This window comes from Platalea leucorodia, assembly GCF_965183815.1.
Source record: "Platalea leucorodia genome assembly, chromosome: Z".
In the NCBI taxonomy this organism is placed as follows: domain Eukaryota; kingdom Metazoa; phylum Chordata; class Aves; order Pelecaniformes; family Threskiornithidae; genus Platalea; species Platalea leucorodia.
The window spans coordinates 66,494,509-66,521,405 of NC_138858.1; positions in this window are offsets into that span (position 1 = coordinate 66,494,509).

A 26,897-nucleotide genomic window follows, 5' to 3' on the forward strand; every position below is an offset into this window, starting at 1 on the left:
TTTACTTCCTGTTATCATCCTTTGAGTTATGCAATTGTTGCTGTATAAGATGACCTGGTCCTGTCTCAAGTTGTGCAGTTCTGTCACAGCTGGATTTCTGTGTAAAGAGATGAAGAGACTTGGAAGCTCACGCAGACTGTATCTGCAGTGTATGTGAGCAGTGACTATAGTTCAGTTAACAAAGCCTTCACTTAAGTCTTCACCACAACAGACATTCTGTTATACGGAAAATTAATGAACATATTTATGCATATGTACATATATACACATTTGTAAATAAAAGCTAGGGCTTAAGGGTTTGAAAGAGATTTCAGCTTATCCTGATATGACTTTGCTAACCTGCTTCAGAAATACTATGACGAGAAAAAGAAAAGCATCTTAAGAAACAATTGAATAGAAGTTTAGCCTTATGAATCATGATAGCTTAGGGAGAGTGGGAGAAGGGAAAAAAAAATGAAACAGGAAAAAAGTGAAGTACAACAAGATGACTGGTGAAAAAGAGTTAAGTGCTTCACTTCATGCAGCTTGGCAAATGGAAGAACACAAATCATTGCAAAGGAAAAAACACAGTTGGAAATCTCTGGAGACTGACTTCACATGGCTAATTTACAACCACATGCCGCATCTGTCACTTTTACAAATCAATGAGAGTGCCTACCCTTTAATAGCACAGGGTCACTGGTAAAGGTTGCTAGTGTCGGCCATACAGACGAGACCTTTCAGGATGTCAGAAAAGAACCTCGGTGACGCACATTAACACCCACAAGCTCCTTTATGTCACTTCCAATTTACTTTATTTTAAATTGTCAGCTAGCAGAGCTCACTCCCATATTAATAACTAGAGGTTTGCATCCAAGCCAGGAAAAATAAACCCTGCTGATAGCTCCATGAGGCAGCTGGCTTGCTCTAGGGAAAGCCAAAAGGGAAAGATTGAGCTCTCAGTCCTTCTTAGTAAAGTCTGCAATATTAAGGAGAGGAAAAAGATGATATGACTTGCAGATGGCCCATGTGTAGTATATAGAGAAACATTTGTATTTTGTTATTTTCTGTAGATACTGCTCAATAAGAGAGCGATTCAGTTCTTTTACAGAACTGGACTACAAAAGAAGACTTTAAGGCCACAGAGTAATACAAAATGTTCCCATGAGCTGGTACAAGTTTCCCCAGCCCTGAGTTTATATTTCTCCATGGTCTTACTGGGTATTTAATTCCCTTTCTTACTCTTTTTCCAGTCTTATTGGAAAGACTTAATGGGCTTGATTCACTTTTTGAATTCAGCTGGTGGAAGCTGAGCTGTGGGATTCGGTGCTGGAAACATTATTTGGGTAAATCAACAATGCCACACATGTCTCAGCCCAGCTGCCAAGCAGTCCCCCAAAGCACATATCTGTCCCTGTTCTTTAATAGCACAGGGCAGGATGCAGAGCTAAGTACTTGGAAGAAATGCTTATGCAGCCAGTCCCATAAGTGTACTTTGCCAGGGTTACTCCTGCAGAATCACAGCTATCCATTGGGGGAAATCGCAGTGGCCCTGCAGCGCTCCCCATGGTAACTGCAGCTTCCTTCTTTCTTGTATCTAATCAGGTGAATAAAACTAGATTTTCTTTCTGGCTTCCCCACCTAAGGAACATTTATCTACAATTTTGTCTGAATTTGCACAGGAGAATATTGCTTTTACAGGTAAAACTTGAGCATGCTCATTGGAAACATTAGAAGTGAATGTATTCCCATTTGGATTGTTGTTAAACCTGCTCCTTGATGATTTCATTGGAATCATTCCTTATTTGTAATTTTAATAACTTCAGCTGTATCCCTTTAGTCATATTATTTTCAAAATAAAGCACCCTGACACATTTTTTCTTTTTGTATGGAATCCATTTCATGCCTCCAATGTTGTTGGCAGGTTTTATCAACTACCTAATTGTCTTCTTTTCCTGTTTATTTACAAATATGTAAAATGCATAGATCTCAGTAGCAATCTTGTGGCATTCTCCCCTTTGATAAAAATGACCATTTCTTTCTATATTTTATTTCCTATTTTTAATACATTGTTATTTCTTTGCCTTGTCTGCTCTCCTATCTTGTAACACCTTTGGAACCAGCCTTTGATGAGGAGCAAGGCTGAAAGCTTTTCTGAAAGTTCAACTACGTGGTATCAGCTAGCTCATGCTTACCCACGTGTACTAGGTGATTTCTTCAGAAAATCTAGTGGGTATGACTTACAGCTACAAAAGAAATGTTGATTATTTCCCAGTATGTCATATTGATCCCAGAGATCACTAATTCTTTTTTTTTTCATCTTTGTCGAAATGAACTTTAATGGCCTAAAGTTTGACTTTCAAGTATGTGGTTTTCAGGATTACCCTTGAAGCACCTTGAAAGATTGATGTCACATTTGTCACTTTCCTTTCTGCTAAAAGGTAAGTTAAATATGTCTGCCTCACCAGCAGTCAGGCTTTTGGATTGCAAAATAGACGTACCCTAAACACCAATCAATTTAGCAACTGGATGCATGTCAGGATGGCAAAAAAGATGGAACTGGCTGCCATCTGTGAAATATTAAGAGAGGACTAAGTATACCTCTACAAAGTTGCAAGATTTATTCAGACCCTTAAGCTTCTGGTAAGAACTAGCTCTATTCATGTACTTCTGCTGACGTGACTGAGTTTCACATAGGAAATAATAACTGACCTAGCCGTCAATAATCTAAGCTACATGCATTTCATAGCAGCTGATCTACGTCTGGTGGCAGACAGGTGGAGAAAGTGGGCTGTAACCACATCTGGCAGAGGTGCCCCAAAATAAGGATGTTATAGAAGTGATTTATAAGTTGCAGTGAAAATTTTGCCCCTAGATTTACCTCTATTAGGCTGGTGTTTACTAGGCTGGTGTAGTCACACTTTTTGATGTGATAGCAGAACTGAAAAAAAACTTGCAGAATTGTTGTTGTTGTTGTTGACAACAAAACATGATATAACTCTTCTCCTGCAGTGAAGCAAAACATTTTCCCTGTTGGAGAGATTTGCAAAGTATACAATGTAGCATTAATGAAAAAATATGCAGCTATGAAGGACATCTCTGGAATTTTACTTTTTGAAACTGAATGCAGGTCTTCAAGCAGTCATTTCTTCTCTCAGGCTCCGATAATATCTGCCGTGTTCGCACTGTGTCTTCGCAGGCATAGGCTACAGATGAAGGCAGAGGCTGCTGCTGTCTAGAATAGATTTCTGTTTTAGAATAGATACTATACCGTTATGTCATCCCAGGTTAAAAAAATGGTCCTTCAGCAAACCTTTCCTCAGGATTTGCAGCACAGACCAACTGTGTTATACTGTGGTAATCACTGTAATTAAGAATTCTTGTTTTACTAATGAGTACTTTATTGTGAATGTGTACACTGTACAGTGGATGCTGAAGTGATGCTGGGCATTTTGGTCATGTTTTCATTTAAACTCTCAGGAGTTTTCGACCTAATACAACCACACAGGGGACCAACAGGGAGATAAAGAATAACACGTAGATGCCATAAGAAAGTCACCATTACTGCTGTCCTGTGGAGGCAGAGACTAGTGTTTGATAAGTCCATGTTGTTGTTTGGTTTCATTTCTTACCAATGCCTTACAGAATGACAGAGAGGTATATGAACTCTTCAAGAAGTACAGCTGGATACATCTGCTTGGCAGCTTTAGTGACCTATATTCAGCTTTTACTCAGTTGCTCTCAGTGTACTGTTGTCACTTGTTTAGGCCAAACTGACAGTATTAATCATGCCTTACTGGCTTCAGTTCAAGTAAGTCTATAAAAATGTACTATTTACTTGTGGCTAAGATGCAGAAACTGCTCCTAATTTGTTCTTTTCTTGCACTTGTAGTAATTACAATAGGTTTGGGATAAAGTATTGTTAAAAATAGTTTATCTCACAGGAAATCAACACATCTGCTGAAATGCTGAACCACACTCTCACAGAGGAAACAAACACTGAAGGTAAGGTAAAGGCAATCAATGCAGTTCAGAGATATGTGCATAGTGTCAGTTTTAGCTCTTGTATTGTCTTTATCCAGAAGATGCCTTGTGCAGGATATTTGTGTATCCTGATATACCATATTGAAACCTGTTAATTTCTTGAATTGTCGATAAATGCAAAGCTCTGAAACCACAGACAATGGCTAGTAAGGCATATAGAAAATTTGTTCAAAAAACACGGTTTTACATTGCAAACTCTCCTTGTTTTCCCTGTTCCATTGGTGCTTCAAGGAGTAACAATGTTCCTAATGCCTCGTATGGGACAAGTTGCTTTCTTGTGCCAGATAACCCTCTTAGGGACAAATACACCACACAGGAGACATAAACTAAGACAAGCTAGCTGCCCTTTAGGTTGCACTCTCTGTAAAAAAAGAAAAAAAAAAAAAAGGTCTGTTGAGACATAGACTGCTTTGGGTTAACAATAAAAGCATTAGAATTGCAAGAGTTCTGTTTTATATATTTTCATCAAAGAATTATATATTTTTTCATTTAGGTGCCTAAGAAAAATGGGCATTGTCTGTATTTCTCAGATCTCTTGCCTGGAGAGACTTGTACTTTATTGTTTTAGACCCAGTTCTTGCTGTTCTATCTTTTTTCTTAATTCAAAGTGCTCCAAGGTTGTGTTTTTTTTCCCTCTTCCTTCCTTCTATAGTTTTTGATGTTCTCTAGAGAATACAAGCGAGCGAATAATATCAAATTTTATCTGTGCATCACCCCTGCTCAGCATGATCCTACAAAAGAAAATGGAAAGAATAATCGACACTGGTCAAGGAGCTAAAGGCTGAACTTGATCCATAATTAAACAATACTTTCACATGGCTGAGTGAAGAGCAAGCAGCTATCACTGCTCTCTCATGTTCTTTTATAAGACTCATCTCCATTTGAAAGCTTACTTTAAAAGTGGGTTTTTCCCTAGTAGCATTTTCAGTAAAATTTCAGATTATGTTCTAGATATTGAAATTAATTTTTTCTTTTATATATTCTCTGATACTATTTCATTTGTTGATGCCAAATACTATGGCATAAAAGTGAGAATGCACTGAACTTCAAAGAAACACTGGCACAAACAATGCAAGAATTGATCATCCTTTGCCCCTGCTCCCAGGAGGCACAAGGAGGAACTGCCTCGAAGAGATGTGCACTCCTTGCTTGTTTGGGGTGCTGTGGAAAAGAAAAGGTACAAGGTGGCACAGACTGGCAGAAAAGGTGCTACCCAGAAGTAATATGCTCTTCAAGCATCCCTGGGACACTGGCAAGGCTCCTAGAGTAGCGTATCAGAACCAAATAAATTCAAAACCAAAAACAAAACCTGGGAAATATATGCATCTGCTCCTATTATTTGTGCTCAGGAAGACAGGCTTGCCTTCTTGAACAGACTCCTACTGTCTCCTTGCATGTGAAATTAGTTCTGGACACTATCATTGTCATCCCAAACTTTCATTCTTTCATTTTGGATGAAAATCAGAAATCACAGGCCTCGTGCAAGCCCCAAAGGATTTCTCTCTGACTATAGGTGCTCTCAACACCCACCTTGGAGGTGAGGTTCTCACTGTAGAGATTACTCAAGAAGTTAGGATCTTTCATGATTTTTTACTTGAGCACTGCTATAGTCTTGTGCCTAGCCAAGGCCTGACAAACCAGATGACATTAGGCATAACCTAGAAAAAGTGTGTCAGCTCCACCTAGGTTAAACAGATATTAAATAATAGCTTTTTCTGAGTGGGTGTGTGGAGGAGTGGGAGAAAGATTAATCACATAACAGGTCTTGCTCTCCCTGTGTTTATAAAGAACAATAAGAGTGTCTTCTGCCTGCTAATCCTGGTGATACAGGCCATCTGTCCATTATTTAAAAGGTGTTATTGAAGAAAACTTATCCCGAGTGAATAAGAATTTTTGCCCATGTAAATCTGGGCAATACTTTGCATCTTGGCCATAAAAGCCTTTACCAGTCACTTACAAAATAGACCTAGGATGTGCTGTTGTGTACCAGATAGCCATAAAACCAACATCTTTGTCATGTTAACTTCAATTACATTATTATAGGCTGTTTTGAAAAAAATAATTGCAGAGAAATAGTCCAGCAGTTTATTTTTTTAAAAATAGCACAGTAATTCTGTAAATTGTTATTTTCCTTTGCAATTATTCTTAAAATATTTTTGGAGGCATGGACACCCACCCAATACCAATGGGGAAAAAATTAATCAAGAAAAGCTCTGGGCATGAACCAAACACTTTTTTTTTTTTTTTTTTTTTTAAATTCTTCTGATTCATTAGAATATTTTCATTCCTGGTTTTCTTTTTTACTTTTAAAAAATCTATTTAGATAAGTGTGTTGACTTGTCTCCCTTTCAGGTAGTTCTTGGAAGTAATGTACATAGCACTGCATATTACTAAAGAGGATGAGCGTTAGTGTATTTGTGATTTCCTGGACCTGGAAATAATGGTACCAATTGGTGGTAGTGACTGTACTGTTACTGCAATGCTGAAAAAACAACCTTTGGGGAAAATCATGCTGCACGTTTTAGTAATACTGCACAAAACCTGGACCTGTCTTTTTTTCCCAACCCAAATTCTGTCATGTGTTCTTTGACCCAGATGTACAACAGAGGTGTTCATACATACCAAAGCAATGGTCTTTTTTGATTCTGTGATGTAGAAAACATGAAAAGAAATTTTGACCTCTGGGATTATTTGTTTTCCTTTCTAGAGAAGAAAAGGAGAGTAAAGAGCGTTACAAAAGCAACTACTAAGAACTGATCAGAACTTAAGCATGAAAGCAAAAGAATAAGACAAAAATAATTACAATGAATGAGGCAGAAATGAAAAGACTTACAGGAATCCTATGTCTGTGTATTGAGACAGTATTCCTTTGAAGGTCCAGTGAGTATTTTCTGACAATCATTAATACGTAAGTACCTTTAGCTGTAATAAAATATATCTGATACTGTTGTAAATACTTTACTTGCATTGGCATAATAATCAGGTATTGTCTTAGTCATAAGACATTAAAGAATAAAAAATCTATGAAGGTTACTGTCATTTTAAGAGAACGCATTTACAGGACAAAAGGTGCAAAGTAGTAGACACTGAATTTACTGTAATGGCTAAGACACAGCACCTGCTCTGAAGAGCTCCTGTATCTGCAGTGTGAAGATACAGTGAGATCTTAACAGTGTGGAATATAGCCTTGAGAGAAAGGCTGTAAAATGCTGTGATTAGAAAAAGAAATAACGGGGCAGAAAACCAGATAATTGACCATAGAGAAGATAGGAAAGAAGAGAAAGCAAGATTAAATGCTAACAAGTAACCTATTTCTGGAAGATACGGTCACAAATGATTGCCCCTTATTTCATTTAGATGAAGCTTAGAAATGGTTAATAAGTGTAAGGTAGGTGTTGTGAAAGCATATGATGTGGATTTAAACCATGCTTTTGATCAAAATGATTCAAAGAATTGATGGTGGGAGGCAGAAAGAAATAAGGCAGAGGGAAACAGACTCAGGTTCTTTTATTTGCTTAAAGGATGAAGTGATCCTAATTAAATAATCTCCCTTGATTTGCATTGAGTAGTAACGACATTTTCTTCCCCTGGCACTGAAGTGTGTTTTACAGTTTCAGCAGCACTCTGTGTTTAAATCCTATTATTGCCTACCAGAATAAACAAGAAGTTTAACACGATTATTTGGGATGTTCCAGTTGTTTAAAGCTGGATTTGTTACTACATCTATCAGTAGGTTCAGCATTTTCTTAGACCATAAGATAGACAGTGAGCATCTGTTTGCCTTTCTCTAATACTTGGAGAGCTGCTTGATAAAAATTATGCCTGGTCCAGAAAGAAATTTTCTCAGAATATTTTTAAAGGCCTATTTCTAAATATACTATTCTTGAGAGTTGTGACTTTTGGAAAATGGGGGATAGTGAGCATAACACTACAAATAATCTTGAACAGATGTTTAAGAGGGAGGAATAAGCCACATGTATATTTGCAGGAGTTCCTCTGAAGCAAAAGATAAGAACTCTTGAACATTTCAGGTATACGCTGCCTATGCCATCCTTAGTTTATATAGGTGACAGAGTCACTGCAATTTTTGTTTCAAACTGAATGCTTAAAAATAGCTGTGTAACACAGGTTTGGCAAGTTCCATTGAACAAAATGCTAGAGACTTTTTCAAGAATAGAAGGATAGTAATAAGTGAGGCTGACTAACGTTGGGTACTGTTTTTTGAGCATCCTGTCCACACAGTCTGTGCTGAGCTGCAACTAAATGAACCCCTGGGAAAGCTGAATTGTTCCCATTTCGAGGTGTTTGGAGAGGCTGAATGGATATTTCTTCTATTTAAAGTGGGTAATGATGTTATAACTGGTCATCAGATGACCTTTTTAACGTGACTACTGCTGCTAATTAGGTCCTGTAGAAATGCTCTTTTTCTCCTATGGATGGAGCAGTGAACGTGTGACCACTTCAGGACATGACTAGCTCAACCCTGTTGCAAGTTTCATGGTTTGGTTTGTTAAATGCCTCCAAGCACCCCACGGAGGGGAAAACCTGTGCCCTGTTCTAGAGGGCTGGATGAGGGTCAGGGGAAGGGAGCCTGTCATGATCCTGCATGCTTCCGGCTTGCCAGCAGCTCGTACCCTCATCTTCGGTGCCACTGCCCGCCCCCCTGTCCCAGGGAGCCCTGCAGGACCAGAACATTCATAAAGCAGGTAGATGGCTAAAAAAAACCCACTGACTATTTAAAAAATGTGATTTCCTCCTAATAGTAGCACATTTCTGGAAAGCAGTACTCTGAAACTCATTTAGGTGTCACAGTCTCCATTGATTTTCTTAATACGTATATATCTCCATGAACTTTTTCAGTCATTAGGACCCATTAGCTAGTTTACGGCATGATATCATAATCATTAGAGAGTTACTCATTGCTAATTGAACATTTAAGACTTCTGCAATTCATAATGAAGTAAATTTGTCTAATATATGAGGACTCTTGATAATTTTCCTTATTTGTTAATTCTATAGTACATTTAATTTAAGCTTGTTCTCTGTTAATATACAAATGCTGTATCATAGCTATTTGCTTTTGAAACAAGAGGTTTTGTGCAAACTGGGGGGGGAGAGGGGTGCATTAAATATTTGCTAGAGGGTTTAAGCTGGCTACTGCTGGTAATTTTCCCAAACTCTTTCAAGCTTGAAGTCATCAGCTGGCATGTGGTAAAGTCTGCTGCTAATTTTGGTTTTCTTTTCTGATTTGAACTTAAGAGGGTATACAACCTGGGAATGTGGCTCTTTTTTTCCCATTTTATTCTTACAAACCATGGCACATAGATAATGTAATAATGCACATAAAAGTGTTCCTTTTTGCTGGGAAAGCTGAAGCTTAACATGATCAGATTAAATTCAGCACTGAATGCAACTGTGCTCAAAGATTGTTTTAGCTTTTATTAACAAGTTACACATTTTCTCATGCAAGATGTCAGTATAGATGAACTCTACCAAGTTTTTATACCTTATTAGGATTGCAGGATATAGGTATTAGGATACCTTATATATATATAAGTAAGTATTAGGACACCTTATTAGGATTTTGACACTTTATTAGGACTGCAGTGCCTGCATGTTTAAAATTGTAGGGTATTATCAGCATAGAAAGAGATGTCCATGAAACGTGATGTGATGCCATGATGTGATCCCATGCCAATGCTTGCATCAGTTAGCTTATTGTATTCAAAATCCTCACAGCAGTCCTTGCAGAAAGTTGTACTAACATGTTAATGTTGTTTATGGCAGTTTTCATTTATTCTTAACATTTTTTACACTGCATTTTGCTTGGAAATTGATCTTGCAGACCTAAGTTTTACTCAAGCACAACTGGGTTTTCATTTTGTTTTATCATTTCTGGTCATGTGGCTTCATTTCATTTTATCACGTTATTGTTCCTTTTTATATAACAGCACAGGAAACAAAAAAATTCTTCTGCTTTTTTACAGAGAAGATTTTCCTTTGGAAGGGGAGGTGTTTGACACTCTAAATTGGCTAAAGCAATTTACAAGTAAAATTGGCAGAGATGGGTGAGATATGAATTGTATCTCCTCAGTGAATAACACCTATGATCTTCAATATACCACAGAAATTCAGACATCTGTTCTGTTAAACTTCTGATTGCTTGAAAATTGTCCTTACACACAAAAACCCCTGTGACTAGAGTATGTGGGTATCTTTAGTGCTACAGTTGTCAGCTCTAGTTAGATATAATAGAGACTGACTGTAATGTGCTTCAGAGAACCTTGAATGAGGAAGTCAGTGCTATCTTGAAAAAGAGAAATTGCAAGTGTCTCTGCTATGATATTCCAGTGGATATAATTGAACCTCATGAGGTAATTCTATTGTCTGTGCTAGATTCCATTTTGCAAAGCTACATGTGTAAAATATCTAAATCTCTTATTTTTATTTCACTGTTTGGAATCTTTTCAGATCATCACCTCAGAAAAACAGTAAAAGGATTTTAGAAACTGACTTTAGAAACTGACTTTAACAGCCAGTTTTCCATCTCCTCAAGTTGGACCTGATTTTCAGCCCATTAGCACTGAGGATTTCCTGAACAACGTTGGTTTTTGAGAACAGGCTTTAGACTGCCTTGATATGATATTTGCTTTCAAACTTGTGTCGTGGCTTTTACCTATGAATTCCACTTTTTTAGTGGGTAATTTACTGCATAAGAAAGACTCTGTTGGGGCATGCGTACAATTATGACCTCTCTTCATTCCTATTTTTTAGTTTCACTAGCCATGGCCCCCCTCTTAGGGAGTAAATTAGGAGTTATTATTAAATTAAAGCCAAAGCTGCTGCACATACAGACAATGACGCTGCTAATTGGACTCATCAATGCAGAACTGACCTGTGGGAGTCTCCCCAGCCATCATATTTTGTGTCTATAGGCACATACATGTGTGTATGTTCATGTATATAAATGTATGCAAAATGAAATCTGCTAAGTATTATAAGTTTATTTATTCAATTATGCTGTATTATAATCCTTAATTTTCAGTTTTATTTTAAATAGAGGTAATCATATGAATCTCCATACTTTTAGAAGGTCACTACATAGACAAATGTTATAGTTTAATAACAGATATCAGAATCCATATGCATTACCTTTGTCTCACTTGAAATACACAATGATGTCCAGTCCCTAGTGTAAGACTCATAAGATTTCAGGTTAATCTCAAGAATTTAACATTGGAGCACATTTCCGTCAAGTTCTATTGGCTACCTTTTCACAAATAGAAATTTTCTCATGACAATTATGATTCTTGGTTATAAACAATTGATTTGATCTTCAACAAAATCTTCAACACTGAAGTAAAAATCTTGAATCTTGATAGAAGCACTCTAATTTTAGCCACACAGTTCCTAAACTTGGAGCAATGTTATTGACTTTAGTAATGAAAAATACGTGTTAACATCAAATCTATTATTTAAATATGAACCAAGTTCTGCTGTGACTGTTCAGTTCTTTTAAGTGTACAACTGCACTAGACCAGTTTAAGGACAAATATCTAAATTAGTTAGGTTTAAGCTACAGCAAGTAATATACCAAAGAACAAGAAATATAGTACCGTTAGCAAAGTGCATTCCCTGTATTAATTACATTATAAGTAAACAAGGTTGTGCCTTGCTGTAAGAAATGCAGTAATGTAAAAATAAGTTTAAAGAGAATGCAAACTTTGAAAAAGATGGAAGAGATTTGATCCTTTACATATTCTGATGGAAAATTAAACTACGAAATTATTTCATTCTGCTCTCCGGTGAGACAGTGATCATTATGAAGCAGGTTTACTTTAAAATCCTGTCATCTAGCATTTATTTACTTGACATGCGCACTAACACTCCCCAGTGAAGGTTTCAGCCAAGTGCAAACAAATTGTTAAGATCTTGCTCTGTTTCAGTTTGGTATTTGCATCTTGCCTAGTGGAATTTCACTGTTCCAGTAGTGTGGTGTTTTTTAGAGTGCTGTTAAGATGTATTGGCATGTGACTTGGGCGTTATTTTTATTTCAAAACATATTATATATTTGAGATTTAAATATTTCTACATGATCAAGTGAAAAAATCTATCAATATCTTCGAGCTCCTAATGAAGTGACTCTCATAAAGAATTACTATTCAGATTTAGTATTAAATATATTTTCAAAATTAACTGCATTTATTTGTCTTTTACCTATTTGTGCCAAAGAAAAATGTGCATCCCTTTCATTGTAACTTGCACATCCAAACAAATAAAATCTTTATACTGTGGTATAATCTAATCTGTCCGATGTAGCCCATTAATGTCACATCCACTAGATTAATTTCTTTAATCTACTCCTTTCTCCAAAGGTGGACCTTAGGAACTACCACAGAGGACAGCAGGATTTGATTCTTACGCAGGTTGGAAACAGTATCCAAAATCAGAGCCGCTCCCTCCTAGGTCCCATGGCAGCCAGCCTCCCACCATTTTGAAAGATGGGTCCCTCAGGGGGTCCCAGTTTGGTGGTGCCAAATAAGCAAGTAGATCTCCCTGGCAGCTGGGTCCTGAACCACACCCAGGTCCAAAACTGCTTCTGGCCATGAGGCTGGGCATGATGGGGAGGTCTGAATGGTGTCAGTGTCCTTTGGCAAGGTACCCTCAATGCATATATGTGTGCCTGTGCTCTGGTGCAGATGGTGTTTTAGAACTGTCTTCAGTTGTAGCATGCTGTTTTGGTTGTTTGATCTTGGGGTTTGCCTTGAGCCTGAAAGACTCGATGCTTTGCACAATCATGTCTTTCGCTTCCAACATTGGGTGTTTCTAACCTAACACATCTGTAGTCCTACTCCTTACTTCATTTTGCTGGATCTTCTTTACATCTGGGTCCATTAGATAGTCCTAAGCTATGTTTCTGCAGTATCATCTTCAAGATCTGAAAGCAGTTTTTTTCTTTAAAGATATATGTTCATAAGTATGCATTTTCTTGGCCTTTCCTTTATAAATTCTGTAAGATTTTGAATGGACACTAATAAGCCGTTAACTGGGTCCCAAAGATTAAAGTTAAAAAAACATAACATTCAAATTCTATTGCTCTCCAATTTTCTGACTTAAATCTTGACAGAATTTGTAATTACCTTCCTATTTTTTCATTAATCTAAACCCTTTTTATAGACTAATTGTGTTTAGTACCCCAAATTACATAAAGCTATGAATTTTTTTTAAAAACTAGGTTAGAAATTTTGAAAAAAACGCACATCTATAGTAAGATGAGATAAAAAATGATTTTATGAAGTAACAACTTCAAATCTTGTAAACTAACATCTTCAAGAATGAAAATGATTCTTTTTTAATGTCGTCTTGTCAATTCAATATAAACTAGAAATACACAAATTCTCACATCAGTAATTTACAAACTAACAGTTTGTTCAAGGAACTTGGGTATGTCTTTCCGCTTTTCTGAAAACATTAAGTTGCACAGAGTAAAGAGGGCTACTTTTCCTAAGAGTTTGGCATGTTTACAATGTAGACTACATAAATATTAGAAATGGGCTGAAACAAAAGCCTTCACTGTAAATAGTCCCAAAGGTATAAGAACAATGTCTTTTGGTTTGAATCTAATGTCAGACCCTTAATTTTCTAATGGAGATAAACTAAAACCTTAACTTTTGGGGAAACTGGGTTCAGAGATGATTCTTTTTTATTCAGCACCATCAATAAACACATCACACTAATAAATATTGCTCAGTGCAAAGGGAGTCTTGATTTTTAAACCTTTTGCATGTTGTTACACCTTCTCTGCAGATATTTGTTCCTTAAAAAAATATAAAAAAGCCATCTCAAAGTTTTTTCCCATCTTGTTTAACAGAATAAAGTAATTTTTGAAGGATTTCTTTGTTATTGCCTTATCACATCTTTACAACATATATGCTAACCAGGGAAATCACCAATAACTCATCTGCACTTTAATAACTTTGTTTCTTTCTCTGATCATTATTTTATATTCATGCTGATATGTAGAACAACTTTCACATTCTTTCTCTGTTTGCATAGCTATATCATTATAATACTGTTTGCACGATAAATTGTTTATCCTTTTATGCATGTTTGTTGGCTGTATATACTTTCTTTATATGTCTTCATGCTTTCAAGCTTAATTTGATCCAGGAAGTAGTGTTAGCAAAATTACCATATGCAAAACTATTCTAATGATATCTCTGGCCTAGGTGAAACTAGGAAAAGTTGAAAAAAATCCAAGAGAGTCAATAGCTGACTCCTAGATTGGTTGGATTAACATTCGAAACAACCTTTTAAATCACTTGGATGTCATCTAATATAGAAGTATAAGAAATATAGTACTTTCAACTCTTAAAAGTTCTTATGAATGTTTTTTTATTGTTGTTTTGTTACACATGAAATTGCAGTAGCATCTCTAAGTTATGGGGGGTATGCTTAAACAAACCTGTTTCCATTAGAATTTTTCCAGGAATTCATTCTACATACTTTTTTTTTTTTTTTTTTTTTTTTTTTTTTTTTTTTAATTTAAGCATAAAAAATTACTGGAAGGTATTTTAAAGAAAATACTAAGACATAAAATAAAAACTAATAAATAGTACTGAAGAATAGTTTTGACTTCAAAACAGTGAGTATGCAAAGTACAAATATAATTTTAAGAATCATATTCATTCAGTCAAGAAGATTAAATCATTTGTGCAAATAGTATGTCCAAAAGAAAATAATCAAAACACCTCTGATTTTATATATCAAACACACAGCATATTTTATGAACCATTTACAAGACAATAATTACTTACAGAAATTACTCTACAAATAACTTAGGAGAACAGATACTCAATTTTTTGATAATTTTTGTAAAGGTTTTAGCTGAAAAGAGACAAAAATTAGTGGTCTTTCTCAAAAAATATTTGTCTTTTTTCAATGAATGCAAAGCAATAACATTATTTGCCATGTTTTGCATTAAAATATTAAGATGAGTTCTGATACAGGATCATAAATCATCCCTAATTCATCTGAAAGGACGTGTAGGCTTATGAACTTTAAAGATCTTTTTAATGAAACTGGATGAATTACAAATTTACAAATCTATGTTTCTTTTTATTTTGGTTCATATTGTAATCACATTCATCTTTTATCAGATATCAAATGCTCTATGTTGCATCATGCCCTTGAAATTGCACCACTTAGAAGCAAGAGAAAAATTCAGTGTCTCATCTGTAGAAGACTACCTGACTCTTTTGAAGTAAAGGGAAATTTTTTGTATGGCAAATATATTTCTGGAAACTACCTATGCCTGTGATAGGATGTGAATATGTTGACACAGTTAAGCTTTGTCATACTTTATATTTGATTTGGACAACACTCATTTGAAACAGTACGTTACACTGTTACATAAAAAGCAAAAGCTCACTAATTATAATTACTCACATTACATTCAGGAAAAATACAGCAGATGTATGTAGTATCTTTTATCTCCTTGGTTTTCAATGACAAAAGAAAAAAGCTATAAATGCTTCAAACATGTAAACCTAAATAACTTCTTTAAGGATACCCTTTCTCCTGAGCTGCAGCATTTAGACTTAATGACATTTTTGTCAGGATTACAGATGATATTAAAAGTTTCTTTTGCTTGCTTTTTTGTTTGGTTTGGTTTGGTTTGGTTTGGTTTGGTTTGGTTTGGTTTGGTTTGGTTTTTTTGGGGGGAGGGGTTGGTTTTGGGTTTTTTTGTTTGTTGGTTTGGTTTTTTTCCAGGGGGCTATTATTCCTGTGTGACTAGTAAGCATTAGAAATAGAAATAAAATCCACATAAACTGGCTCAGTTTCATTTAAACTGTCACACAATTGCCTTTATTATTCCAGCTGGCTTGGAGAAAGAAAGTTCTTTTTGTTAATGAGACCAGCACAACTCATCCCATTATACCAGCTCTAACCTAATAAATCAAATATTTGCACATTTCTCCCTCATGTTTTTCCAAACAGATTTTTTCTCCTGGCCATAAACTCTAGTGTGGAATGAGTGTCGTATCTGGATATTTTCAGAAGCAAAAATGAATGGGAAGGCTTGTCTGTAATTCCACACAACAGGGAAGGCTAGTTGAAAATGTCCCGAAGGCAGGGAGAATGTGAGGTACCTTCTCCCATTCATGCTTGAGTATAGCTCTCTAATGTTATCATGTTACCTTGTTACTAAAATGCTTCCTTCAATAATTTTTAGCAGGCTTCATTCATGTGTCTCTAAACACTAGAAAAATAGCATGGTTGCTAGTGTTCATGGAGAGACAGTGTCACAAACCTAGCTTAAAAATTGTGAGGATCTTAGCCCAATATTTTAGCAAAGGACAGGGAAATGCAGAGTGGTGTTATGATTCCTTCCAGGCATTAGGGTAAGCTAGAAGTTATCATTAACTCATGAAATCTTGAACTTCAGCAACATTCTCAGTGCATGAAGTCAAACTGCTTTCTCTAATCAGAGCATGCTTATGAAGAAAAACATTTACAGTGCAAGACCTCTGATTTAACACACAAGAAAATCTGGTTGCTGCATCTTCTTAATTTGTGCCTGCAGCCCACCACTTAGGTTTTGTTTCCTTACACAAATAAAGGAGTACAAACACTTCAGGGATACATTCCACCTTTCAAAAAGTCAGACAACGCACAAAAACTCCATTACAGTTGTACAAGTTGTGATTATGCATCTAAAGGAAAACACAGCAGAAGCTGCAGAAGAGCTCTGACGCCAGCAGAGAACAAGAGCATCAAGCAAGGAGTCAGCATGTACAGCTTAGGATGAGGCCGAGTACCCTGAAAGTGGGTCAGGAAGCTTGACTTTGACAGCAACGAGTAGACTCTCTGGGTGCAGGAGGACCATGGTTGTTCAACGTTTCTTCAGAGAACTTGTGTGAGGAAGACATTTACAATGGGGTTTTGAAGGATCATTTGGTTTGAATTGGCTTGGCCAGCCAGTTGGAAATCACACTACTTTTGTTGTTATCTCTGCCATAAAATACACAGCTCCTCTTGGAGCACAATGTACTGAGGAAAGCAGCATGTCCTCTGCTTTCCTGTAACCTAACCCACCATTTTCACTCTTCATCTGGTTGGTAGGAATGCATGGCTGATATCCCTTGCTGGAAGAAGAGACTAGTGTGATAGAGAGAGGTAAGGTGTAAATGGTTTGTCATGGCTAGATTTATTGGGTTTTAGGGCATTTTTACACAGTGCATGTAGGCAATAGCTTGTATTTCTATGTGTTTAGAAATGACAACTGTGAAGGCTTTCCTCTTACTGTGACAGTAATGTCATCATTTAAACACAAGAGGCCATATTCAGCACTGTCTGTTCATGTAAGAACAGAGTGCCCTTTCTCTGAAGTTTCTTTGGCTCATCACAGCCAAGTCCTGCTGCCATAAAGTGCCTGACAGCTTTACCACAGGCACTGGCGAAGCACGATTGCATCCTAAGAAAAAGTTATCTTTAATTACTTTCAAATAACTGCCTCCTGTTTGAAAAGGCCTCTAATAATAACGTGATTTAATAAAAATAAATACAAGAACAAAATGAAAAAATACTTTCTATGTACAATACAAGGGGAAATGTTGTTAATAATTTGTACATGAAGCTTCACAAGATGCTGCAATATAGGATAGGCTACATTAAATAGGTATAGCATTCACTATGATAATGAGGTAATGCTATGCTAGAACGGATGGTAAAGACCTATAGTAAACCTCCAGAAATATCCAGTATAACCTAAATATTTCCAGAAGCCTGGATATCACTTATAAAGGCATCTTTTTTCTAATATAGGTGTATTGTTTACATTTTGTGAAGAAGATTGATAGAGCAATATGGGCCATGTTATTTCAGTTGCCCAAAGTCAAAGGTGCAAACTTTGGAACTGGTCACAAAGGAAGATAAAAATATAATTCAGGAGAACACAGAGGAATTGTATTTCCTCTTTAGAGACTCCCTTGTTGAATCATGCAGAAACTATTGATTATATTTCAAAGGTGTTTTTTTTTAAATACATACCAGTGACTTCATCTGTCTAGAGCTGCCTGAACTTCAAACAGATTTGGGAAATACAGTAGATAAAAGGAATTTATGAGAAATAAATTATGTCACAAAAATGGCAGAAGTCTTTCCCCAAAAGAAGAGCCTTTTAATAGAAAGAGTAACCTTTTCCCTCCTTATTGATGATCAGGAAGTTGAGACATAAACATGTGTCTTGATAAATAACTTAAATGAGAGTTTTAAAATAATAATTTTCAAATTATATATAAGAATCTGTCAGCTCTTTCATATTATTATGAAATTATGTTTTACCTTCTAATTTGAATATGTGTTATTAGTGTTTGCTAATTTAGTTTTTTCTGTCCTGAATATGGTCACATCTGCAAAAAGTTAACGCGCACCTCCCTTACTCTCTCTGATGACATTCACAGGAAGACATGAAGAACCTTGAGGAAGTATGAATGTCTTGTGCAGCGTTTATTCCTTGTGATTAGAGAAAACTCTGGCAGTATATCACATTGAGCCAACAGCTTGAAGGCATGGAGGATATCCTGGGCAGCTGTGTACCCAAGTCCCTGCTTTAAGTCAGGCAAAACAGTGCTCAGAAAACACTGTCCAAGGTGACAGCCTTCTCACTGGGCCTCTAGGAAAGCAAAGATGTAAGCAGCCTCAGATGTCCTTTCTGCAAGGTTTGATGCTTCTGCTTGAACCTTGCTCCAGAGAGAGATGGGGGTGCCAGAGCTCAGGTATGGGGACTTTGGCTAATGAGCAGTGCCAGGAACCTCGGTGGTTGCAGCCCTTCCCATGGACACAACTGTAAGCATGTGATGTGCTCTTATAGCAGAAAAGTGAATGCTTCTAGCCCTCACCAAAGGGCTGGCAGAAAAAGAATTTGAAGATCTTAATATATACAGTGGCAATAAAGTTGCTGAGAGTCTTTGTTGTCATTGCTCACTAATAAGGTTAAAATTAAAAGGGTTTCTGTTAATTAAAGAGTGAGGTGAGAACACTGTAAAGACCACAGGATTTAAACTAAACATAATTTAATTTATTTTGGAGTGGGAAGGAATTTCTTTAAAAATGTGGTAATGTGGGGATGAAGACTTCATCTTTCAGCACCATGTGAGAATAATTAATTTCCTGAGGTTACTGTAACGAAGAATATCTATAAACTATGCCATCCTAGCTTGATTGATTGTTTTTTATGTTACTAAGAGTCCATTTTCAACGCTATTTGTACCAGGGAATTGTTTCTTCAACATTATGACAGGCTGCCTGGTTCGGTGGTGGGGCTGGAGGAGGGGATGAAATGCACAGCACATAGCATGAAGGAAAAAGAGCTGCTACTCTGTGCAGGTAGGGTTCTCCAGGGATTTTCCACCTGACAAACACTCCCTAAATTTCCTACTCTATCCTCTGGACATTCAGGCAGAGACAGAGGCTGTATAAGAAAAGTAACAGTGACATTCTGCTGGGTCTGCACTGACTTGATATGTCCGTGTTGGTAGTTCTCCTGTTTATTTGACACAGTTGACTTATGATGTCTTGGTCGTGGCTTGTTTGTCCAGCTGGGCTTTTCATCCTGGCAGATTTGCTTTCAATTGCCATCTACCTCTGCAAAGGTACCTTTAGATCTGCTTTTAGTGAAACGGGTGGGGAAGGAAACTGACAGGCAAAATTGCTGTGTTATTGAAAAAAACAGACGTGTGTATGCTCTGTGAGAGGCAGTACTTCAGATGCCTTTTCACTGACAGGTTTAAAATGCAATATTTATCCTCTGCCTTTGTCGGCCTGGTTGAGCTGTTTTTTAAGACTGTAAAAAAAAAAAAGGGAAAAGGTGGCAGTCTCACCTTCCAGTACTGTTAACAGGTAATCTGCTAAACTACTAAAGTGGATACAAATGAGTAGATCTTATGTGTATTTGTCCAAAAAATCTACCACCTGTTATCAAAATATTTGAGGGGAAATGTAAGGGGTGAAAAATTCCCATAAGTCACCGATGCCAAGAATGGAGGAATCTTTCTCTGTGGCATCACGTGAGTGTAAGTGATGAGTCCAGATTGCCTTCTGGCACCACGGAACTACTGAGGTGTGTGCTACATCTCAGTGAAGCATGTGAGAATAATGCCACATCGCTCAGGCTTGCCCCACAAACCAAAATCACCAAGAGAGCTTTGCCTCCCCAAAGTTATTTGCTGATAGTCTACCTAGCCCTCTAGCCAAATGGCAAGATGCAAGGCCAAACTCTGAAAGGGGACCTGTGTAAGTTTTGCTTTGGTCCACCAGGTCTGGAAGTAGTTCTGGGCACCATACGCTTTGAGGTTGTACCTTTGATTCCCTACCTGGGACATTTCAGCCTGTTTAATTTCACATTCCGCTGGAAACCCTTTAAAAAGGGATTTATAAAAGGCAGATCCTGCTTGACTAACCTGATCTCTTTCTATGACAAGGTCACCTGCTTAGTGGATGAGGGAAAGGCTGTGCATGTTGACTACCTGGACTTTAGTAAAGCCTTTGACACCATTTCCTACAACATTCTCCTGGAGAAAGTGGCTGCTCATGGCTTGGATGAGTATACTCTGCTCTGGGTAAAAAACTGGCTGGATGGCCGGGCCCAAAGAGTTGTGGTGAATGGAGTTAAATCCATTTGATGGCCAGTCACAAGTGGTGTTCCCCAGCGCTCAGTACTGGGGCCAGTTCTGTCTGATATCTTTATCAAAGATCTGGATGAGGGGAGCAAGTGCACCCTCAGTAACTTTGCAGACAACACCAAGTTGGGTGGGAGTGTTGATCTGCTAGAGGGTAGGAAGGCCTTACAGAGGGATCTGGGCAAGCTGGATTGATGGGCCGAGGACAACTGTATGCTGTTCAACAAGGCTCAGTGCCGGGTCCTGCACTTCGGTCACAACAACCCCATGCAGCGCTACAGGCTTGGGGAAGAGTGGCTGGAGAGCTGCCTTGCAGAAAAGGACCTGGGGGGTGTTGGTTGAGAGACAGCTGAATATGAGCCAGCAGTGTGCCCAGGTGGCCCAGAAGGCCAATGGTATCCTAGCTTGTATCAGAAACAGTGTGGCCAACAGGACCAGGGAAGCAATCATCCCCCTGTACTCAGCACTGGTGAGGTCACACCTCAAATACCGTGTTCAGTTTTGCGCCCCTCACTACAAGAAGGACATAGAATCACAGAATCATAGAATCATAGAATCATAGAATCATTAAGGTTGGAAAAGACCCTTAAGATCATCAAGTCCAACCATTAACCTAGCACTGCCGAGTCCACCACTAAACCATGTCCTCGAGCACCATGCCTACACATCTTTTAAATACCTCCAGGGATGGAGACTCAACCACTTCCCTAGGCAGCCTGGTCCAGTGCCTGACTGCCCTTTCGGGGAAGAAGTTTTTCCTAATATCCAACCTAAACTTCCCCAGTGCAGCTTGAGGCCATTTCCTCTCATCCTATCGCTTGTTACCTGGGAGAAGAGACTGACCCCCACCTCGCTACACCCTCCTTTCAGGTAGTTGTAGAGAGCGATAAGGTCTCCCCTCAGCCTCCTCTTCTCCAGGTTAAACAGCCCCAGCTCCCTCAGCCGCTCCTCATAAGACTTGTGCTCTAGACCCTTCACCAACTTCGTTGCCCTTCTTTGGACACGCTCCAGCACCTCAATGTCCTTCTTGTAGTGAGGGGCCCAAAACTGAACACAGTACTCGAGGTGCAGCCTCACTAGTGCCGAGTACAGGGGCACTATCACCTCTCTGGTCCTGCTGACCACACTATTCCTGATACAAGCCAGGATGCCATTGGCCTTCTTGGCCACCTGAGCACACTGCTGGCTCATGTTCAGGCAGCTGTCAACCAGCACCCCCAGGTCCTTTTCCGCCAGGCAGCTCTCCTGCCACTCCTCCCCAAACCCGTACTGTTGCATGGGGTTGTTGTGACCCAAGTGCAGGACCCGGCAGCTTAGCCTTGTTGAATCTCATGCAGTTGGCCCTGGCCCAACGATCCAGCCTGTCCAGGTCCCTCTGTAAGGCCTTCCTACCCTCAGGCAGATTGACACTTCCACCCAACTTGGTGTCATCTGCAAGCTTACTGAGGGTGCTCTCAATCCCCTCATCCAGATCATCAATGAAGATATTGAACAGGACTGGCCCCAGTACTGAGCCCTGGGGAACACCACTCGTGACCAGCCACCAACTGGATTTGACTCCATTCACCACCACTCTCTGGGCTTGGCCGTCCAGCCAGTTTTTAACCCAGTGCAGAATGCACTTATCCGAGCTGTGAGCAGCCAGCTTCTCCAGGAGAATGCTGTGGGAGACAGTGTCAAAGGCCTTACTAAAGTCCAAGTAGACAACACGCACAGCCTTCCCCTCAACCACTAGGCGGGTCACCTTGCTGGAACACATCCAAAGAAGGGCAATGAAGCTGGTGAAGGGTCTAGAGCACAAGTTGTATGAGGAGTGGCTGAGAGAACTGAAGTTGTTTAGCCTGGAGAAAAGGAGGCTGAGGGGAGACCTTATCTCTCTCTACAACTACCTGAAAGGAGGTTGTAGTGAGGTGGGGGTCGGTCTCTTCTCCCAAGTAGCAAGTGATAGGACAAGAGAAGATGGCCTCAGGTTGAGACAGGGGTGGTTTAAGTTGGTTATTAGGAAAAATTTCTTCAGTGAAAGGGTAGTCAGGCACTGGACCAGCCTGCCCAGGGAAGTGGTTGAGTCCCCATCCCTGGAGGTATTTGAAAGTCATGTAGACATGGTGCTTAGGGACATGGTGGACTTGGCAGTGACAGGTTAATAGTTGAACTCAATGATCGGAAAGGTCTTTTCCAACCTAAATGATTCTACGATCTTATGAAAAGCACTGGATTTCCAGCCTTCGGTCTGTTCCAGACAACGTTTTTGATTTTCATTCTTTTTTTTTCAACTGTTCTTGTCCCCAAGGTTGCAGGCAACTTACTTTGTGAGTAAAAAGATCTGTTATTTCCTAAATGAGAACCTACCTCTCTGCATTGTATGGGAGTAATGTAGGATGAAAGAAGTGGTGACCCTTTATAATGGATTTTCTTCCATTTGCTTCACTGAAACTTCAAGGACTGCATTTTGATACTTTCTTCGTGTTTTTACCTCAGAGGTTGGCATGTTAGGGTTATGAAACTAGAAAAGCTCTAGTCATATCAGAACAGGTGGCAAATAAGTACATCAAGTGCATAAAATCCTCCCCCTCAACATATATATGTTTTACGTGAGCATAACATCAGTGAATTACAGCACAAAATCAATGTAATTTGCACAGCTTACTCAAGTTCTCTCTACCCTTCTTCTACTTCTTCCCTCCTAGCATAAAATAAATAAAATAAAATAATTCTTTACACCTTTCTCAATAAAGCCATTTCTGATATCTTTCTTATCAAATCAGTCTGACACTTTCCCCTTTCAAGCCTGACATGCCATTAAATTGATGTGTAAAGATTTTTAAAAACCTCACAAACCAACTTAATTTATACATTTCTTAATGGTACAAGGTAAAAATGGCTTTTAAAAATTGATACGCTCTTATCACGTGTTTTAAAATCCTTGTCTTTAAGGGGTGCAACATGTCTTATTTTAATCTGTCATAGTGACTGCTTCACTCATTAGTTGCTATCTTTGTTGTTAGAAATATATAGCCACTGTAACCATGAAAATTCAACATTCGTCCTCCTGCCTGAGGACATGTTTATTTTGAAACAAGAACTACATTGTGCTTCATTCATGCAATATTTACATGGAACTAATTATGGATATTGTGAAATTTGCAGCCTCCATAATAATGCTGACTATTACACCTGCAATTTGATCATTTCTTGGTTTCTTTCTAGGAATGTCTGCTTCTGCATTCAAAAAGTTACACTTAATGTTCCCTAAAGAAACCCAATGTTAATGAGTATAATAAATCAACCAAAAAAACCATAGATATATTTTTTTATGGGAAAATAGTAGAAATTATGAAACGTAACCATCAATTACCTTTGCCACTTCTTTCTATTCAAGAAATTGCGTGAGAAACAGAGACAGCTTTGGACTGCGTTTGAAAGCCTTTGAACTTGTGTGCTGTTTGGTAAGATGTTGGAAATGGCAGAAGTCATAATTTGCATCAGATGTGACTGGGCCACATCATGTCATTGTAGCATTGAGTTAAGAATGAATAAGTATAATACAATGGCAGACCTTGAGTGAAGAATTAGGGCTACAAGAAACTCTCGCTTGGGCTGGATGATACTGCTCCTGCTGGTGTAAGTGAAGACATCAGAATCCATGCACAGAATGAAACTAGCTCTGTCTGCAGAGCTGCATCCAGAAACAAATAAGGTATTGAGACTGTTTTTTAAATCCTGGCATAATACAACAGCTATAACTATTAAGGAACCTCATTTTGTTTAAATGATAGCTCCCAAATCTCTCCAGGGGCATTTCCTCATGCAAGTGCATTGTAGTAAACATATCTAGAAGCCACAAAGCTTTGATTGCCTAAACAATCACAGTAGCCTCAGCAAACTGAAAACAATGCTTTTACCAGCATCACAACAGGAAATGCTCTAAAACACAAAACTGCATTTTTAAAGCATTAGGGAGTGCAAGGGGTGGAAATCTCACATACTTTGCCTTAGGATCTTTCACAGTATTTACCAGAGTGATTTTTCAATGGACAGTCTTCTACATATAGCTAGGTTACATTTACAGACTTGCTCCAAGTGAGCAAAAACACGCAATGGTCATAAAATGTCTATTGTCCCATAAATGGGAATATAATACCTACCATCTCTTCAATCACAGTGACAAAATGTATAGTCCCTCGGTGATATTCAATATTACTATGATGACAACTGTTATGAAATATTATTTTTGTTCACCTCTGTTTCTTTTTCGAGGATGTGGCAGAAATAGTTTGATTAGGGTTTTTTGTTAACTGCTTATTTGTTTGTGCTTGTGTTCGTAAGTGAGTAGATGTGTTAGGAATTCACTGAGATAAAGCTAATTTAGAGAAATAAATTTTGCTTTTAATTGTCGAGTTCGTTAGTTATTTTTAACTCTTTCAAGGGTAAACCCTACAATAAAAAGCCAGTCTGTGTGAAATTTTTGCCTATAGCACTGAGGTTCCCCTTAACTGAAATTTTCATCTAGTACAACATAAGCTGGGGAGAAGCAAAGAGCAAGACCAAAAGTCATAAGACAGGTGCTCTCCATCTGTGGAGAAGCTGATTACTCCCTGGCTTATTACTCTCTGGCCCTCTTGAGAGTTATGGGATAAACACAAATAAGGTAGAAGATTCTCCAAAACCTCTTAGAAGGTGTTATCAGCCTTGGAGTAAAGTTTCAGGAGAAATAGTCCCCTGTCACTATGCACTATTGGACTTAGAACTAAGTTGTGTTGCAAACAACCAAGGAGATTTTCTTCTTCAACACTGCTTTATTTGGGCCTATGTCTTTCAACTGAGCCATTTTTTCAACTCCTCTGATTTACTTAAATCAACATTAGAACAAGTCTGGTTAATTTTAGTGGAACAAGAGGTTGTGATCATGATTACAACATTGGTAGCATAACTCAAAAAGGATGTTCCAAAATGTACATCCTGTACTGTTTCTCACATGAGGAAGATTTTAAGTACCCAAAAGAGTATTCAGTTTTTCTGAACTAAAAACACTAACTAGTTTATCTAATCAGAAAAACAATCATTATCTGCACACCTTGCCTGCCACAGTCTTGTTCCAGCTGTCACTCAAGGATTCGTTTAGGCCCTTTCTTTATTGCCGTAACTAATCCAAGAGTTTAAGTTGTTGCCTTCTTTAGAGAGGATATTGCGAGTCCTCTTTGCTCTGGTTATACCTGAGGTTCCTGAGACTGTTAATGTAACAGAAACATTGCAGCAAATTTTGAGAACAGCTTTCTTTTCCTTTCCTGATACAACCTTCTTTTTACCTGAACCAACAAATGGTGTGCTTTCACTTAGCCCTGGGAATGCATGCTAAGCATGGGGTTGGTTGCCACTGACTGATCTTTTGAAAGAGATGACACTGGGATATGTAAATTTTTCACAATAGTGTGACTGAACTCCTCTTTCATTTGATTCCTCTCTTCTCACAAGATGATTCACATTTTCACATTTTCATGTGTCTGTGAAAATCAAAACATTTTAAGTCATAGGAACTATAACCTTTCTGATAGTCTCACAATGCATGCTATATAGTTGTTTTTTTATGAAGATCACAAATAGCGTATTAGTAATAAAGCTGTTTGTGCTGGCATTTAGAGTCTCTTGCTGCCCACTCTTTTTGGACAGGTTGGGGTTTGGGCCATCACAGCAGGTCACGTGGATGACTTTGAAAGTCATGAGAAGAATATGGAACTGGATTTGGTTTCTAAGGCGGAGCCTGTCTGCAGGCAAAGGAGCTCAGGTATTCACAGCAATAGGATGCTAAGCAGGCAGGCTGGTATGCTTGGTGCACCTGGAATTTTTCCAGAGCATATGGCTTTATTCATAGGCATAATGAGCTGCAGTAATCAGCCATGAAGATTAAGAATGTGTGGATCTCCATGAGCAGTTGCTGTAGGCACAACTGGATCTGAAAGGGTGGGAGACAGTCATCTGGCCAGTCATAGGTGAAAGAGAATGGATTTGGTGTTAAGAGTTCAGTAAGACCTCACTATCTGAACAGAATTAGCAGTCTAATACCAGATGATGTTGATAGCTGGGGAAGTTACAGATCAGGGGACTGCTACCCACTTGCTTTTTCCCTACAACATTTACATGTGGCCAGCTACATCTCACAGCCAATTTTCTATAGGTAGACATGTTACTGATCAT